Source organism: Microtus oregoni, unplaced genomic scaffold, assembly GCF_018167655.1.
Source record: "Microtus oregoni isolate MIOR12 unplaced genomic scaffold, Mior012 000017F_ref0000208, whole genome shotgun sequence".
In the NCBI taxonomy this organism is placed as follows: Eukaryota; Metazoa; Chordata; class Mammalia; order Rodentia; family Cricetidae; genus Microtus; species Microtus oregoni.
In genome coordinates, this window is record NW_024543076.1 from 30,593,519 (window position 1) to 30,609,407 (window position 15,889).

Consider the following 15,889-nt stretch of genomic DNA (forward strand, 5'->3'; position numbering starts at 1 on the left):
AACACAGTATCTAATACTTGAATGACCAAAACATACTGTTTGGCTGTGGATACTGGGAAAGGCAAAGGAAAGGAAGGACAAGTATTTTGGAAATACCTGCTTCCAAGTAGTGTTCATTGCTCAAAATTATCCCAGGCAAACCATTATGGTAAGATGCTAACTTTCACCAAAGGTTAAATAAACATTCATTCAAATGTAGTAAATATGCAGATTATGTAAAAATATTTTCCGATTCATATGAACAAAACAACATGACAGACAGAAATCAAACTGAAGCACACCTGGACATAGGTGAAAGAAAGCACACAGAAAACCTCACTTTTTCTTCCACCTGGACCATACAAAGAGAGAACACTATATAATATTTCAAACTATTTTAGCTATTAAAATGGTATATTATTTTCCTATAAGGGGTATTACTCCTTTTATTGGAACATAGGAATCCTTTAACCTCATCTCATACAATATACGGTCATTCCAGATTTCATATAAAATTTCAATTTATCTATGATGTCAGTTTACCTACATGTTCAGACTCACAAAACTGCATAGCAAAGCTTGCAGTGACAACTGTTAGCTTGCAAAGGTTTAGAAGAGTCACTTCTAAAGAGTGCAGGATCAAAGACAACAGAGTTTCAGAGTGACCTGACTGGTTTCCAGAAACACACTGGATATTTGCCTTTCTAAGTACCATGGTCGTCAGGCACACATCGGCGTCCCTAGAAAATGACTTCAATACACCTCCACATTTCCAGGACCAAACATCACATCCTACAACTACTCTCCAAGGAGATGACTTCAGTAACTACCTTCTGCAGGCTGGGTCCTCTTCCACACAACAGTAAGAATACTATCTAAGTAAACGTTTAGGATAAAATTTTCTTCTCCTTAGTATACTTTGCTCTTAGATTTACTTTTGTATAATGGCCTTAAAGTGGTCTATTCGACAGTAACTAGAAGACACATTGTACTTTCTGACTGAAAGCCAATAATACTCATGAATTTTTTAGTGAAGACACTTCAAGATGCCATTGGGAAGACAGCAATAAACACATTAGGCTGCAGACAGGCAGCAGCTCTCTAATGTACACCATGATAAACAAATGAATGGCTTCACTCATGTTCACTGGCGACAGAAATAATTCGGTATGACACTTCCATTGTCTACATCTTTCTTAAAGGGGAGGGGATGGCATTACAGAATATATAAGTGGGGGTGCAGTGGGGGCAGAGAATAGCCAGTGTGATGTCAGTATCAGTTTCTGCTTTCTGGGTCCTCACTGTTTGAGTTCCTCAGTGCGGGCATTCCCAGGGCTCCTTGAATCCGTAGGTCAGATGAGCTAATACAGTCAGAAATAGCAAGATGAGGTTTTAATAAGGGCTCAGATGAGAAAACATGAAAGAGCATCATTCCCTGCATGCCATAAGCCCTTGTCTTCCTACTACAAGGGGGTGCCTGTCTCCAGTTAACGTATGAGAATCAAATTTCTTCTGAAGGCTTAAGCACATACTCTAGAAAGATATCAGCAAAGAACACTGGAAGTGGAGGATTCATGTTGAACTTTCATAACTTGTCCAAGGTAAAATTCAATTATCTTTCTTTACTATTAACATCATTTATAATTTCTTTTTTTTTAAGATTTATTTATTTATTATCTATACAGTGTTCTGTCTGTCTGTATGCTTGCAGGCCAGAAGTGGGCACCAGATCTCATTACTGATGGTTGTGAGCCACCATGTGGTTGCTGGGAATTGAACTCAGGACCTCTGGAAGAACAGTCAGTGCTCTTAACCTCTGAGCTATCTCTCCAGCCCCATTTATAATTTCTTTATGAGAATTAAAAGCCTTCCTAATTTATGTGAGAAACTGACTAAAATGAGAAGGGCAAGGCAGCACTGAAGCACTCTAAAGCATTCTTACTGAGCTGTATGAAGTTCCTCTCTCGTCCTTTTATCTCTTTTAGGTTGATATTTACTTAGGAGAGGGCAGGTTGCATGTAGACACTTTGTGTACCTCTGTCTTAGGGTTTTTAATGCTGTAAAAAGAGGCATCATTACCACGGCAACTCTCATAAAAAAAAAAAAAGATTTAATTGGTGTGGCTCACTTAGCGTTTCAGAGGTTCAGTATGTTATCAACATGGTGGGAAGCATAGCCATGTGTGGCAGATGTGGGGTTGGAGCTGAGAGTGTCATACTTAGGGAACCTTGAGGAAAAGATGCCTCAAAGTCCACCGCTACAGTGACACACTTCCACCAATAAGGCCATACCTCCTAATGATGCCACTCCCCTTTTTTCTTTCTTAGCATAGCACCACAACCTCACTTTGACTGACGTCTTCTTGAGATGGATGTATATATGCCTTGTAGCAACTAACTTCTCTGATCTGTTTCCAAAAGAAACTTCTGTGACAAAAGTAACAAAGTGACAGGTTCGATTCAAACTCAGATGTGATTTCAGTAACTGGCATTGTTTGAGCTTCTTTATATTCTTCTGGGTAAGTTCCTTTGAAAACAAATGCTTACCACCACTTCAAAGATGAAAAAACTGAGGCAAAGAAAAGCTCATGTAGCCTTAGCAAGGCGCCTAAGTCTCAGAGTTCAAGAGGCAGGAGAGACGGCTCAGAGGTTAAGAGCACTGGCAGCTCTTCCAGAGGTTCTGAGTTCAATTCCCAGCAACCGCGTGGTGGCTCACAACCCTCTAGAATGAAATCTGATGCCTTTTTTAGGTGCATAGGCAAGCATGGAGATAGAACACTTATAAGTAATAAATAATACAATTAAGTTTTATAGTTCAAAAGTTAATCCAGTCAGGAGTGGCGGCACTAACCTTTAGACCTAGCACTTGGAAGGAAGAGGTAGGAAAACTCTGTGGGTTCCATGCCAATGAGTGCTACACAATGAGACCCTGTCTGGGGCGGGGGAGTTAATCCCATAGTTCCTCAATTCTCATTACTGTAATGTGGGCACTAAAGTATCCTGTTCAGAACATAAAGATTTCATTGAAAAGAGAAATTTATAAACTTGAATATGTTATAAAAATTACTGTGTTTTAATCTAACTTAGTAAGAATGAGTTCATTTGATAGGATCTTTCTTTTTTCACATACTTTACAGCTATCCAGTCAGTAAATACACCAAACTCCACCACTGCTGTAGGCAGCATACAAAAGACTACAGCCCATGCCTGAGACAAGTCTTAGCTGCTGAGCTGGAGAGAAGGTGGAGCATTGCTGTTCTTCTTGCGTTAGTATGAAGTTACCAAAGTAAGTTATTAGACATTCTCCAGCACACAAGATCACTGAGGTTCACGTTTTCCCTGTAAAATCAGCAATGGTAACAGGCTAATTAAGAAGCCAGTTATCAAGGATAATTATAAAGAATGCTACATGCCACTTTAACCATCTTACTCCAAATATATAAGCCGAGTATCAGTCTCTACTACTGTATCAGCACTCCCCTGCATAAATCAAATTCAAACTGAAGAAGCTATGATTTCCAATTTTTGTTCATTTAAAAAGACCTAAGCTTTTGTTTGTTTGTTTGTTTTGCCAAGGTTTTACTATGTAGCCCTCACCTTGAGGAGGAGCAGAAAGAGGAGTGTCCGGGATTCACAGCAAGGAATACAGGTCATAGGGCATCATCTGCTCTGTTAGCCCAGCAGTTCAGCCAGAGTTTACACATGGCTGCTGCACAGTATCACTGGTATGTTTGCATGTTCCACGTGTGAGGGAAGTGACAAAACAGACGAAGCCCATGACTCTCACTGTGATCGGCAGGTAAGGAGGGGACAGGAAGGCAGAGGGAAAGTAGGAATGGAGCAACTGAAATGGAGTCAAGTGGGGGGCTCAGGGAATCTGGATGGACAAGGAGAGCTGGGGCTTCTTACAGAACACTAAACTCAGGAGCTGAATGTATGATACACTGTTACATCTGCTATGGCTCAGAGCACACCCCAGGTGTTCATCCTGCTATGAGATTCCTAAATACCACGTCTTAGTCACCTGGGAAGTTACTTAATTAGCCTCTTTGAACTTTAGCCTCTTCATTTATGATAATACAGACATTCTCTGCTTTGTCAGGGTATAAAATGGGAAGAGGACTGGCACCCTGGGAGAGGTTTCTTAATAAACATAAAATATTTGAACTCAATAGCATGTTAATATTTATGAAATTGTCCAAGGTGTTAGTAAATAGAGTTGGAGAAGAAAATTAGTTTTTTCTATAAGTAAGAAAAGTTACTTCAATAGTAACAATCAATTTTTTGATGAATATAATTTAATTTTTATTCTCATTTCTACATGCTCAAATTTTTCTTAAGAAAAAAAAAAGGAGGGGGGAGGGAAAACCAGTGAAATGGCTCAAAGAGAGCTTGTCATGCTGGCCTCTTGGCCTCATTTTGATTCCCAGAACCCATGTCTGAGTGGAAGGAGAGAGCCACTTGTGATGGTTGGTTTTATTGTGAACTTGCCACAAAGTAGAGTCATCTAAGCAGGGATACTACTAGTCCTCTGACCTCCACATGCATACTGTGGCACTCATGTCTGGCGCGCGTGCGTGTGTGTATGTATGTATATGTGTGTGTGTATGTATGTATATGTGTGTGTGCGCGCGCGTGTGTGTATACGTATGTATGTGTGTGTGTGCGTGTGTGTATACGTATGTATGTGTGTGTGTACGTATATGTATGTGTGTGTGTGCGTGTGTGTATACGTATGTATATGTGTGTGTGTGTGTGTTTTATGCATCATACTCACTCATTTTCTACCTCTCTCTCTTCCCTCTCTCTGATACTATAAGCAAACTATAGAGTTGCCTTGGCCATGGTGTCTCTTCACAGCAACAGAATAGAAACTAAAACACATTTCCTTCTCTGCACCAAAGTCTAGGGTACCCGCCTGGCACTCTCCCCCAATAAAGACAACCCTGCTGGGCCACAGCTGGGCCCACATTACTGCCCCCCACCCCACTTCCCTCCACTCCATCAAAACTTTCATCTCTAACTCTTCTCCCTGGTTCTTTACCTCTAATCAAACAAGAAAAGAATTCAAGCATGCTATAAGGAAAAACATAGGACCCAAATAAAAGCAAGCACTGTTTCCATTCCTGGGTAAAACATGTGCAAGAATCAAAACAGACTTGATTCTCTTTTTCCCTGTCCTTCCACACAAGGATAAAATGAACAGAGCCCACTCCATCCCCCAAAAGCCAAGCAAGCAAGTAAGCAGGCAAGCAAGCAAGCAAGCAAACAAAAACAACAAAAACCAAATACTTTGAGGCCCCTGGCCTCATTTTCTTGCCCCCCCCCCCCCCCCCCCCCCCGTCCTACAAACTTTCTTCTTGCTGTGCCGTCACCACACCCTCAACAGCGTGTCGTTCAAGGCAATGGTTGCCACTGAAAGGAAAAAGGCATAAAGCCTGCTGGCTGCATTTGTATCCAAAAGGCTGAGGCATCAGAGTCAAGAGTTTAGACTCAATTTGGACTATAGTCTAAAGTAAAGCAACTCTGGGGCACCAGGGCAGCCACCCTCATCCAATCCAGCCTTACAGAAATAACTTTTATTTTCAAATAACACAAACTTAGAGAGTGGCTAACTAATAATTAACATGATTTGAAACTTAAATTAAATTCATAACTTTAAAGAATTTTCAGATGATCAAAACAACAAATGAGTCAAAAAGCTGAACTTGTACCTTTCTGTGTCCTTTAAATAGAGAATTTTGACTGCGGGGATAGCGTGGTGGTAGACCCCATGCCTAATACATGTAGGCCTCTTTGCTTCAAGTCCCAGTAAGCCCCACACACCAAATTAACCACATTCTAAGCTTTTCTTAGCAATTTTCAGTTCCAGTTTCAAAGCTGAGAAATGAACAGCTGTCAGCAGATGCAGGGTCTCTACTGTAACAGCACATCTAGTTGTAGAAGCAATAGCACAAAGTTCACAGCTCCAGGATAAAAATACAACTGGACTCAGGAACAATGGTCTTTAATTACCTCCAGGAATGAGCATAAACTTAAATCCAGAATAATTTGAACGGTGCCACTAATGTCAAATATGACAAAAAATGACAAGGCCATCTGAAGAAACCGTGGATGGTGTCTGGGGAGTGCTGGGGCCTGAGCATCCCTGGGAAAGATGAGCAGACTCCAGGCCAGACTTGCCATGACAAACTGCAGAGAACAGCCTTCGGCCTGCCATATCTGTGCTGAGGCTGAAGACCTATGGATGATCCTCATATCTAACTAACCCAGAGCCTTCCTCTCTGAGGGAGAAAGCAGGGAGAGAGAAGGAAGGGGCCGTGTACTCATTTAGTCCTTACTAGATAGTAAGTGTCAATGGTAGAGTCCAGCTAATCTGCAGGGCTTAACTGAGTGGTTTTTGTTAAACATGGCAATATATGAGGTAGAGATCAGGGTGCCGGGGTATGCTGCGGAGCACAGTGCTGGCACGGGTGATGGTTCTGGCACAGGGGGAGGGGCCCAAAGACGAGCTGCTCAGGATCAGCTCAGTCCACACCTGTCTATCTTCTTAGGCTGTAAGGACTAGATCACACATGGTGGCCGCATCAACCGACGCTCTTGCAGGAGCTCCCATCTCACAGCCAACACTGAGAATGACACCAGGAGTTTTGCTGGCTTAAAAAAAAAAAATCATAGTACAATTCTGCTTTACATTCTGATCAACAGTAACCAGTGTCTCTTGGGCATTTCCAGCACTTTATTTTCACTTAATAGAGGAATGTGGACCAGAAGAATATTGTAGCTACAGTAAGCAGAAATTGGCTGGACAGCATAGGATACTGTAGAGATGAAAGCAAGATGGCAGTCTGGTGCTGGAGTGATGGTCCAGAGATGTTGCTCAGATAGGACCAAAGGTCAGTTCTCAGCACCCACGAGGTGGCTCACAGACATCCTTAGCTCCAGTTCTAGGAATCCAAAGCCTTATTCTGAACTCTATGGACACGAGACTTGTGAATGGTACACACACATACACACAGGCAGACAATCATACACATGAAGTGAATCTTGAAAGCTGGTTTCCTAGAGGTTCTCAAACCTGGGCACTAAAGGAACTTGAATACAACACAGACTTCCTGGCTCCACTCCAGAGCAGTTAAAACAGACCGGCTTAGTGTGGACAATGACTAGAACTTAGTGTGGACAATGACTAGAACAATGACTAGAACTTAGTGTGGACAATGACTAAAACAAAGACAATGACTAGAACTACCGGCCGAGACAACAATGGGAGTAAAGAGTTAAGGCCAGTGCAATAATACTCTGTGTCAATCAAACACTGGTTCATTTTGGCTCTTCTGGCAGGCCACCTCTTCCCTGTAATCCAGTTCCCTAGAAGTTGCTGGTTTCTTAGTATACAGAATAGGCAGGAGTTGGAGACTATACCTTCTAGTTCCTCATGGCAGCTGTAAGGCCTTTATTCTAATACTCTGCTCCTGTGAACACCCGATCCACCCACACTGTGTGACACTGTCTAAGTTTTTGTTGTTTTTGTCAATGCAAGCTAGAGTCATCTGAGAAGAGGGACCCTCAACAGAGAAACATCCTCATCAAAGTGGCCTATAAGCAAGCTTGTGGGGTATTTTCTTGATTAATGATGGATGTGGAAGGGTACAGAACACAGTGGGTGATGCTACCCCTAGGCAGGTGGTCTTGGGGTGTATAAGAAAGCAGGCAGAGCAAGCCATGAACATTCTTCCATGGTCTCTATTCAGTTCCTGCATCCAGACTCCTGGTACTGAATGTCTTTCATGATTAACAGGACTATAACAAAATTACCGCCATCCATCTACCTTCTTTTTGATGAGATTTGCCAGCATCCACCAGCTATCCTGAAATTAGTCTTTATACTGTCCTGCCAGCATCCCACCAGCTATCCTGAAATTAATCATTACTGTCCCCACAGGTCTTGGTCTGATCACACTTCTGGTTTACTTTTACATGGTCACCTCTAATCTTCCTCTCAAATGTTTCCACTTGAATGTCCCATGTTCCCCTAGGCTCTAAAGAAACCGGTTTTCTTACAGTCTTTTCTGTATGACTGTCTTCAGTGTGGAGAAGCTTTTTCCATTTACTTCCTTCATTACCTTGCTGCCCTCACTTTCATGCCTCTATTCACAGGATTTATCATGCAACCCTCTACTCCCAGAGGGGGAAAGCTGGGAACTGATAGGAATACTACATGGTTCTAGGGGAAAGCGTCCCACAGATACCTCATGTTTTTTGAAACTGCTCTTCGTACTGCCAGAAAACTGCTTCATCCTCAGGTCAGTCCCATCTAGTTTCCTCAGTTTTCATAACTCCAGTATTCCTCAGTTGACTGTGTCCTCTTAGGAAGGCAGGCACCGTGCTCCTTACATTACTGGGATCTCAAAGGATGCCTTCCTTCTTCCACAGTACAATCCAAGCCCACTTCTCCTTCCTATCTTCATGTTCTCCCAGATCTCACTATAAAAACTGTATGGAGAAGCATTTTCTACCTCCTCCTCTTTAACCTATATGCCAGGCACACTCAGACCATATCTCCTAGTCTGGGGAGTGGGGGAGAGTCCCCTGAGTCTGAATCTCTCCCTGGGCTCTACTAAGTCATGTACCAGCTTTTCTGCCACATTCTCACCTGTCCAAAACACTGAGGTTACACCCCCCCTCACCTCCAGTGTGCAGCCATCGACTTGTGCTTTGGCACTCCTCTCACTTGCCTGCCTCTCAGTAGAATAATATTTGGAAGACAGCTTATTTTGTAGCACCTCCAGGAGGGATATAGAAGTGATCAATAATCAAATTCAGTGTTATCTCGGCAATGACATATACGAATATTCACACCAAGTAGGACAAATGAAGATATAAACCATCTCACACTCATTTAGGACAGACTTAACAGCAAATAAATCAGGAAATCTTTCCATTTTCAGAATCTGCTGCATTCTGAGTCAAATAAGGGAATGCAGGACTACTGCCTAGTGCCACCACCTCCAGTAATTCCATGGTTCAAGGCCAATTCTTCCCTTCTAGTCTTCTGGGACATTCAAATGCAAAACTTGGATGTGAGGGTGGTCTGGCAGTCAGGGCAGGTGCCCCTTCCTCCCACCCTACTCTGTGTACATCCTTAAATGCACTGGGTCAAAGAGCATGACCTTCCCCCAATAGAGGAGGGCCAGTCTTCAGTTGAGCGGCTGGCTAGAAGCAAGCTCTAAAATGCCAAGCTCATAGACACCTGGACATTTAGTATTCAATACTGCTACTCTAGTGCAATATTCATAGTTATATCCCCCACAGCCTCAAGGAGCTCTCCTGGTTTTCTCTCCTCTCGCCCCTAGCATATTTAAAAGGTGTTTTCCATCTATTTGGCTGTACAACTACTGCCTTACCTAACTCCACAGCATTTCCATCTTCAGGAAGAAAATCCATACTTAACATGCAGTTACTTTTTACCCCATACTCAACCCAGCTACTGGCAGCCAATGATTGGCTTTGTGTCTCCAATGATAGTCTGTATATCTTAAATAAATGCAGTCACGCAGCATGTGGACCTTTGTGTATCATTTATTCATTGGTGCAATACTCTCAAGGCTGAGCAGCACCGCAACATGCATCAGGGATGAACACTGGCTTGTTTCTGCTTTTTGGTTACCGAATATAATGTTTCTTCCAGTTCTCTTGGATGTATAGTTGAGAAAGAAGTTAGTGGATTATGTTGGAAGCCCATGTTTAATTTGCTGAAGATGTATTAAACTGGTGCTCAAGTGACTACACTTGAATTTCTAACTAGCAACACAGGAACCCAACGACAGCGCTCCTTTGCCAACAGTTGTTTTCCACTTCTTTCAGCAGTACAGCCACTATAATGGGCTTGAGCTGGCCTTCTCTGTAGCTTTGGAGCCTGTTCTGGAACTAGCTCTTGTAGACCAGGCTGGCCTCGAACTCACAGAGATCCACCTGCCTCTGCCTCCCGAGTGCTAGGATTAAAGGCTTGTGACACCAAGCCTCAAATTAATTTGAAAGATTTCCGAGTGAGTCAGTGTTGGTTTTAGGACATCTCTGAGAAACTAATCAATGCTGCAAAGTAAAAGCATAAATATGCAAAATAAGACAAATTTCCCTAAAAAGTTGCTGACTCACTATGCTATTTCTGAGTGCTGCAGATTTAAGCTCCCTTGTTTTATAGCACAGCTATGGTTGCCTATTTGTAAGCCACTGGGGGAACCTTTAAGACATGTGATCCGCAATTTCTCTTCTAGAGCCATGCCCCAAAGAGCAAAGCAGGATGTTAACAGACAACATACACACCACAACCAATGCAGCAACAACTGAGATGTCCACCCACAAATGATACAGAGAACATACAGACACACACACAACATGCCACCTGAAAAAGAAATGAAGCACCGACAGCCTTAGACAGTGATGAACCACAGAATCTCCAGAAAATGAAAACAGACATGGGGCACTTAACAAAATTCCACCCATGGGAGGTGCTTAGAGCAGCTACATACATGAAGAGAGAAGGTAGAAGACGTATCAGAGCTCCGTGGGGGAGGGAAGTAACTGTCTGATTGTGCAGTTTCTGTTTGGGATGATATAACTTTGGAAAAGTACACTGGCAAGGATTGCACAACCCTGTGGGTGCATTGATGTTACTGAATCATTCATTTAAAGGAGGTGAAATAATTAATTTTATGTTACATGTAACTTGCTGCAACAAAATACTAAAACAAGACAAAACAAAATTACAAACAGATGAGCATAACAAGGCAGCTTCTAGGTCTAAGAACCAGGGACTCTGCACGTGTAGTTTAGAACAAGGCAGCTTCTAGGTCTAAGAACCAGGGACTCTGCACGTGTAGTTTAGAACAAGGCAGCTTCTAGGTCTAAGAACCAGGGACTCTGCACGTGTAGTTTAGAACAAGGCAGCTTCTAGGTCTAAGAACCAGGGACTCTGCACGTGTAGTTTAGTCACCACTACTTTTCTTCAACCTTTCCAGGTACGTGGGTGCTCTCTTTAGGGGCACAATCTAGTCCTAGGGTTTTTTCCAAATCTTTCTTCCAGCCTCACCTCCCCAACCTTTCACCACAAAATGTCTCCATAGTGGAGGCCATACGAGAAGACAAGTGGTAACATTACATCTAGTTTGCTTTCTCCATCATTCCCAGAACTTGGAGGGGATAAATCTGGCTACGAGCAAGAATGCCATTACCATGAAGAGAATGCACAGCTGCTGATGAGTGAACGCCCTCAATGCCACATGGAGACTACGAGTTCCTAATGTCACACGCCAATAGTACTAAGGGCAGAACAATCTAACTATGGTGTGCAGCGAAAGGTGCACTCTTTGGAACGTGGCCAGATAAAGGTTTTGGGATAGAATCCCATTGATGACGACATCCTAGTGGCTTTACAGGAAAGAAAGGGACCAGATACACACAGATAGCATGTGCTCTGTTTCTTGGCATAGGGTGAGGCTCTGTAAAACCATTGACTTAAATTTTGAATCTTCTAAATCAGGAGCCAGAATAAAGCTCTTTTCTCTGCAAAGCTGACTTGACCATGAGAAGTGACTAAACAAACTATAGAGCACTAAAAGTGGGACAGAGTCCACAAGATCCTCATCTGAGAGTTTCGCAGACAGACTCATCTCTGGGGAATCTGCATGAACGCAAAGGGGCTTAACAACAAATCTCAGTAAGTGCTGTGCTTTGCAGTGTTAACAGCTTACTGTGGCTCTGTGGTTTCCTACCTGCACAGACTAGCACTGCGATGAGTAAAGGACCTTGAAAACCAGCAAGGGAAGAGGAGAACACACGTACAAACCTCTGTCAGACCCTACACCTCCAGGGCTTTCCCACTTGTCAATCTCGCAGCAATTCCACCTCTCTAGCAATTGGTAAAAGCCCGCAGGGATATTCCTTCAGACCTCCTACCTCTGTAACACCCCTGCATAACTTCCATGAGCAAATGGTTCTTTTCAATGCAGATTAAACATCTTTTATAAAATGCTTTACTCCTAATATATGTTAAGCACGGCAGAAGTTAAGCTCGTCAAGCGCACAAACATGTAAAACAAAGCCACTTCAGCTTCACACTGTCTTCTCCTTGCCCCTGTGGTTCATCCTCTCCTTATTCTGGAACAAGTCATCCACACCAACTGATGTCCAGTATACAGCAATTTAATAGCATAGATGCTGGAGTCAAATAGTCTGGGTGCAAATCTTGTTACCTATGTTTGGACAGGCTACCCGATCTCTTTGTAGAACAGGAAGTTTAAGGCCAAGGAGCTCCAAGGTGAATAGTGCTTGGCCAATGTATTCTTTTCACACACACATGCACACGCACACGTGTGCGTGCACGCCCCCAAAAAACAAACAAAAAAACACAAAAAAACCCCACTATTTTTTAAAAGAATTCGTAAAATTGACATAATACATAAAAATAAAAGTAAAATTAGAAAAGGCAAGTTAACAAACATTTCAAAAGTTCTTGCTATCTGAAGTTTTGGTGCAAGATTTATCATTCATTTCAGCTAAATTCTAATGATGCACATATTTGAATAGATGCACACGTGGCACATATTATCAGACTTTAGCCAACTAATTTACCACTCAGAGCTGACATCTAAGATGATGAAGCCAACCGCCTAGCTTCTCGCTAGGTAACCATTAAATTGTACCAGTGTTCCAGTAAGATTAAAAGGCAAGTACAGAATTTAGTCATTTCATACAAAATCACTGACAAAACATGAAAGTAAGGACATAATCCTTTTTTTAAATGAAAATATTACACACACTATTTGTACTATATTGGAGATTAAGCACTACAAACTGAAAACGTGAGAACTGCTCGGGCTGTCCTCCTGTGTCGAGGAAGCCATCATGTCAGGGAGCAACAGGTAAGTAAGCCCTTGCTGCTGAGCCTTCAGGGCCTTGAGAAAACATGCTGGCTGTGAGGGTTGCACTTGGTGCATTTTATATTCCCCTGGTTTCCTGCAAGTTAAACTGTTGAAAACAAGTACAGTGTGGTAATTCTGACTCAACCGTCTCTAAACTTTTACTTTCTCAGAAAACTGGAGTTCCTGAGGCCATGCTGGGTCTCACAACACTGGTATCAGCTTGGCTGTAGTTCCTTTTATCCATCTGCCCCACGAATTATAATGACTCCAGAAACAAAGCCCCTCAGCCCGACAAGACCAGGTCTGGTTACAATATTTGTGGTTGATTACTGCGGCTATATTTTGAAGCAGCAGGCTTGGCGAGCTGGCTGTCTAGCCTGTTTGGACACTACCCTGATGTCAAAACTTGGTCTTCACTCAGCGAAGTTGAAGGCTTCTCTTGCTTCCAACATCCATGGGTAAAGACGTTTTTAGATAATACAATACAGAAATGTGTTTGTGAAAGTACTATGGATTGGAGGTAGAGCCCTCAGAAGCTCTAGGTTCAATCACTCAGTCACAAAAACAAGCCCACAAATAGGAAAATTAAATACAATCTAATAACTATTGCCTTTTACGATATTAAAATAAGCAGTTCCAGGCCACTGAGATATCCCCAGGCCTATGAAGAACACTTCTGTTGTGTACACTATTATCTAGAGCTACCCCTGTAGACAGCCGTGTGCCAAGCCACCCGGAGAGTGCACGCTCATGAAACAGCAATGCTTTGCATAAAATTCCTTCAACCATTTAAAAGCCACAGAAGATTCAGAGAATCACATTCATTAGACTTGGTCCCAAAGCCAGCTACTACACTGCCTCACTGGATTAGATAGCTCACTTGCTACCTCCCCCCAGACTTCCAGAGTCTAAAAATAGTTCCTACTACTGATGACGATGATGATAGCGCACAATGAAAACACCTTTCAATATTCAAAATGCAAAAACAGTAAGTAAATTATAAACTCAACAGCAAAAACAATAGAGAATATTGACCACCTATACCATTCAGCTTCAATTATTAAAATATTTAGTATATGTAAAGTTGTTGTCTTTTGGGTTGAAATCTTAATACTTTAAAAATGTAAGAGATTTCTGTAGTGTTTTTAAATCTAGAATTATAAAAGCCTCATTTACTTAACTATCTTATGAATCGAACTATCTGCTGCAGTCCAGCCTGAGCTGTGGTGGCAATGCCACTGAGCCAAAGAGCAAAGCTTGTGAACGAAGATCAATCCTTTATCCAACAACTGTACGGTTTGTTTATCATAAAGAAGGAGAACGTCCTTGATTCAGTACAATTAAAAATTATGTCTGAAGTGCTTTTATTGGAAAAGGGTCAAGGAAGTAATTATTTGTTAAAACGTCTACACATTGCATGAATGTCCTGATTGATTTCTCACCTCCTCAGATGTCAATTTTAAAGGGAATAGTATAAATCATCACTTAGTTTCAAATTCACATGTTATTTGGACACACATCATCACCTGGCTGGAACTGAGTGAAAATGATCGTTTTTGTTCTGGAAAACAAATGAAGAAACCAGCAAGTCAGTTTCTGAGCTAACCCGTTTGACAGTTAACTCTTTAAAGGACACCCACAAATATCTCTTACCAGCTGGAGTTTTGGGCACTGGCCTTGCCGGGTTAAGAGGAAAGTACACACTACCAAGAGAATTAATAACATTCAAACAGGGCAAGATTAAATAGGTGGATGTTATTTAGTTGGTTTTTTTGCATACAATAACATAAGGACAAAGCAGAGGAAGTTAAGTACTATGTATGAAAAATCATCCAATGGAAACCAGCCAAAATTAGAAAGCTCTATTTGTTACCTAATCAATCATGAGATGATTTCAAATTCACTGCAAAGATATTTTTTGAGCTTAAATTTACAAAAGAATAACGAATAAAAGAGATACTAGCATAAAGCACATGGTAGTCATCTCTTAATAATTAAGATTTGCATCTTAAAGATTTAAGATTAGTCTGAATCTCAGAAAAATGCTTATCAAAATACTTCCTCTAAATAAGTATGAGATTGTACTTAGCAGCATCAAAATCTGCAAATAATCTTTAAATAGCAAATAAACACAAAAGAAAAGGACCCTAGAATCAATTTGGGTCACACCGTATTTGTTCCTAAGAATACTGTCACTGTCTGGTTGCCACAATCAGTTCTCCCTTCCACAAGTACACTCAAGCCCAGAGCACACAGATTCTAGGAACATTACCAAACATTAAGTCAGAGCACTTGCGAAACGCACCTGGTAATTGTCCACAACCTCTGCGGGGCACATTAGAACCCGGTGGGTCTCTGCATCTTCACCAGTGATGTATACACACACACATGAACAAGTGTTGCTCAGATCAATCTCCTCCATCTGCCCCAGCCCACATTGTGCCTCACTGTAAACTGAAGCACATGCCAAGCACCCGGCAGCTCAGCTCCTCCTATCTCCTTCTCAGGAAGAGCTGACAAACTAGGCTCATGGCTCCTTTTCTAGCTGCTGACCAGACAGATCCCCCTTTGACAATCCAGTATGGTGGAACACTCGAAAATTCTTCCTGCTTCTATTGTATTGCTTCTAAAACCGGGCTTTCCTTTCATTGAGATAATAGCTTTTTCTTCAGTCACATGATGCAGAAGCTACATTAACAGGGCTTTATGGTAACAGACTGAGCAAACCTTTACCCCTCCTGCTATCAGGGGAGACATCTTCTCAACGCCACCCCCCCAATACACACAGTCTTTAACTGAGGATCACACTCTCATGCAAACACACATGCGCATGCATGATATACAGGCAGACACTCACATATCCGTATAACATTCCTCTTAGAATGCTTGGCATAAAGAAAAAAGTACAGCTTCGAGATAGATTTGCTACTAAAAATAACTGCTCAAGGCAAGCATTGACTCCGGCTTTCTTTTCTCTAGATGTGGCAT

The 15,889-nt window shown here is 42.0% G+C and overlaps 1 protein-coding gene across 6 annotated transcripts in view; it reads right to left on the reverse strand.

The window, feature by feature from the left end:
- Ncoa2 (nuclear receptor coactivator 2) overlaps positions 1-15,889 on the reverse strand; it is a 220,002-nt gene that overhangs the window by 88,840 nt on the left and 115,273 nt on the right. For 2 of the 6 annotated variants that reach the window (XM_041667361.1, XM_041667362.1), the window contains exon 3: positions 1,282-1,340. The exons of the other annotated variants lie outside the window; for them this stretch is intronic. The gene's annotated coding sequence lies outside the window, so the exon portion shown is untranslated. The remainder of the gene's footprint in view (positions 1-1,281; positions 1,341-15,889) is intronic. 6 annotated transcript variants of the gene reach the window in all.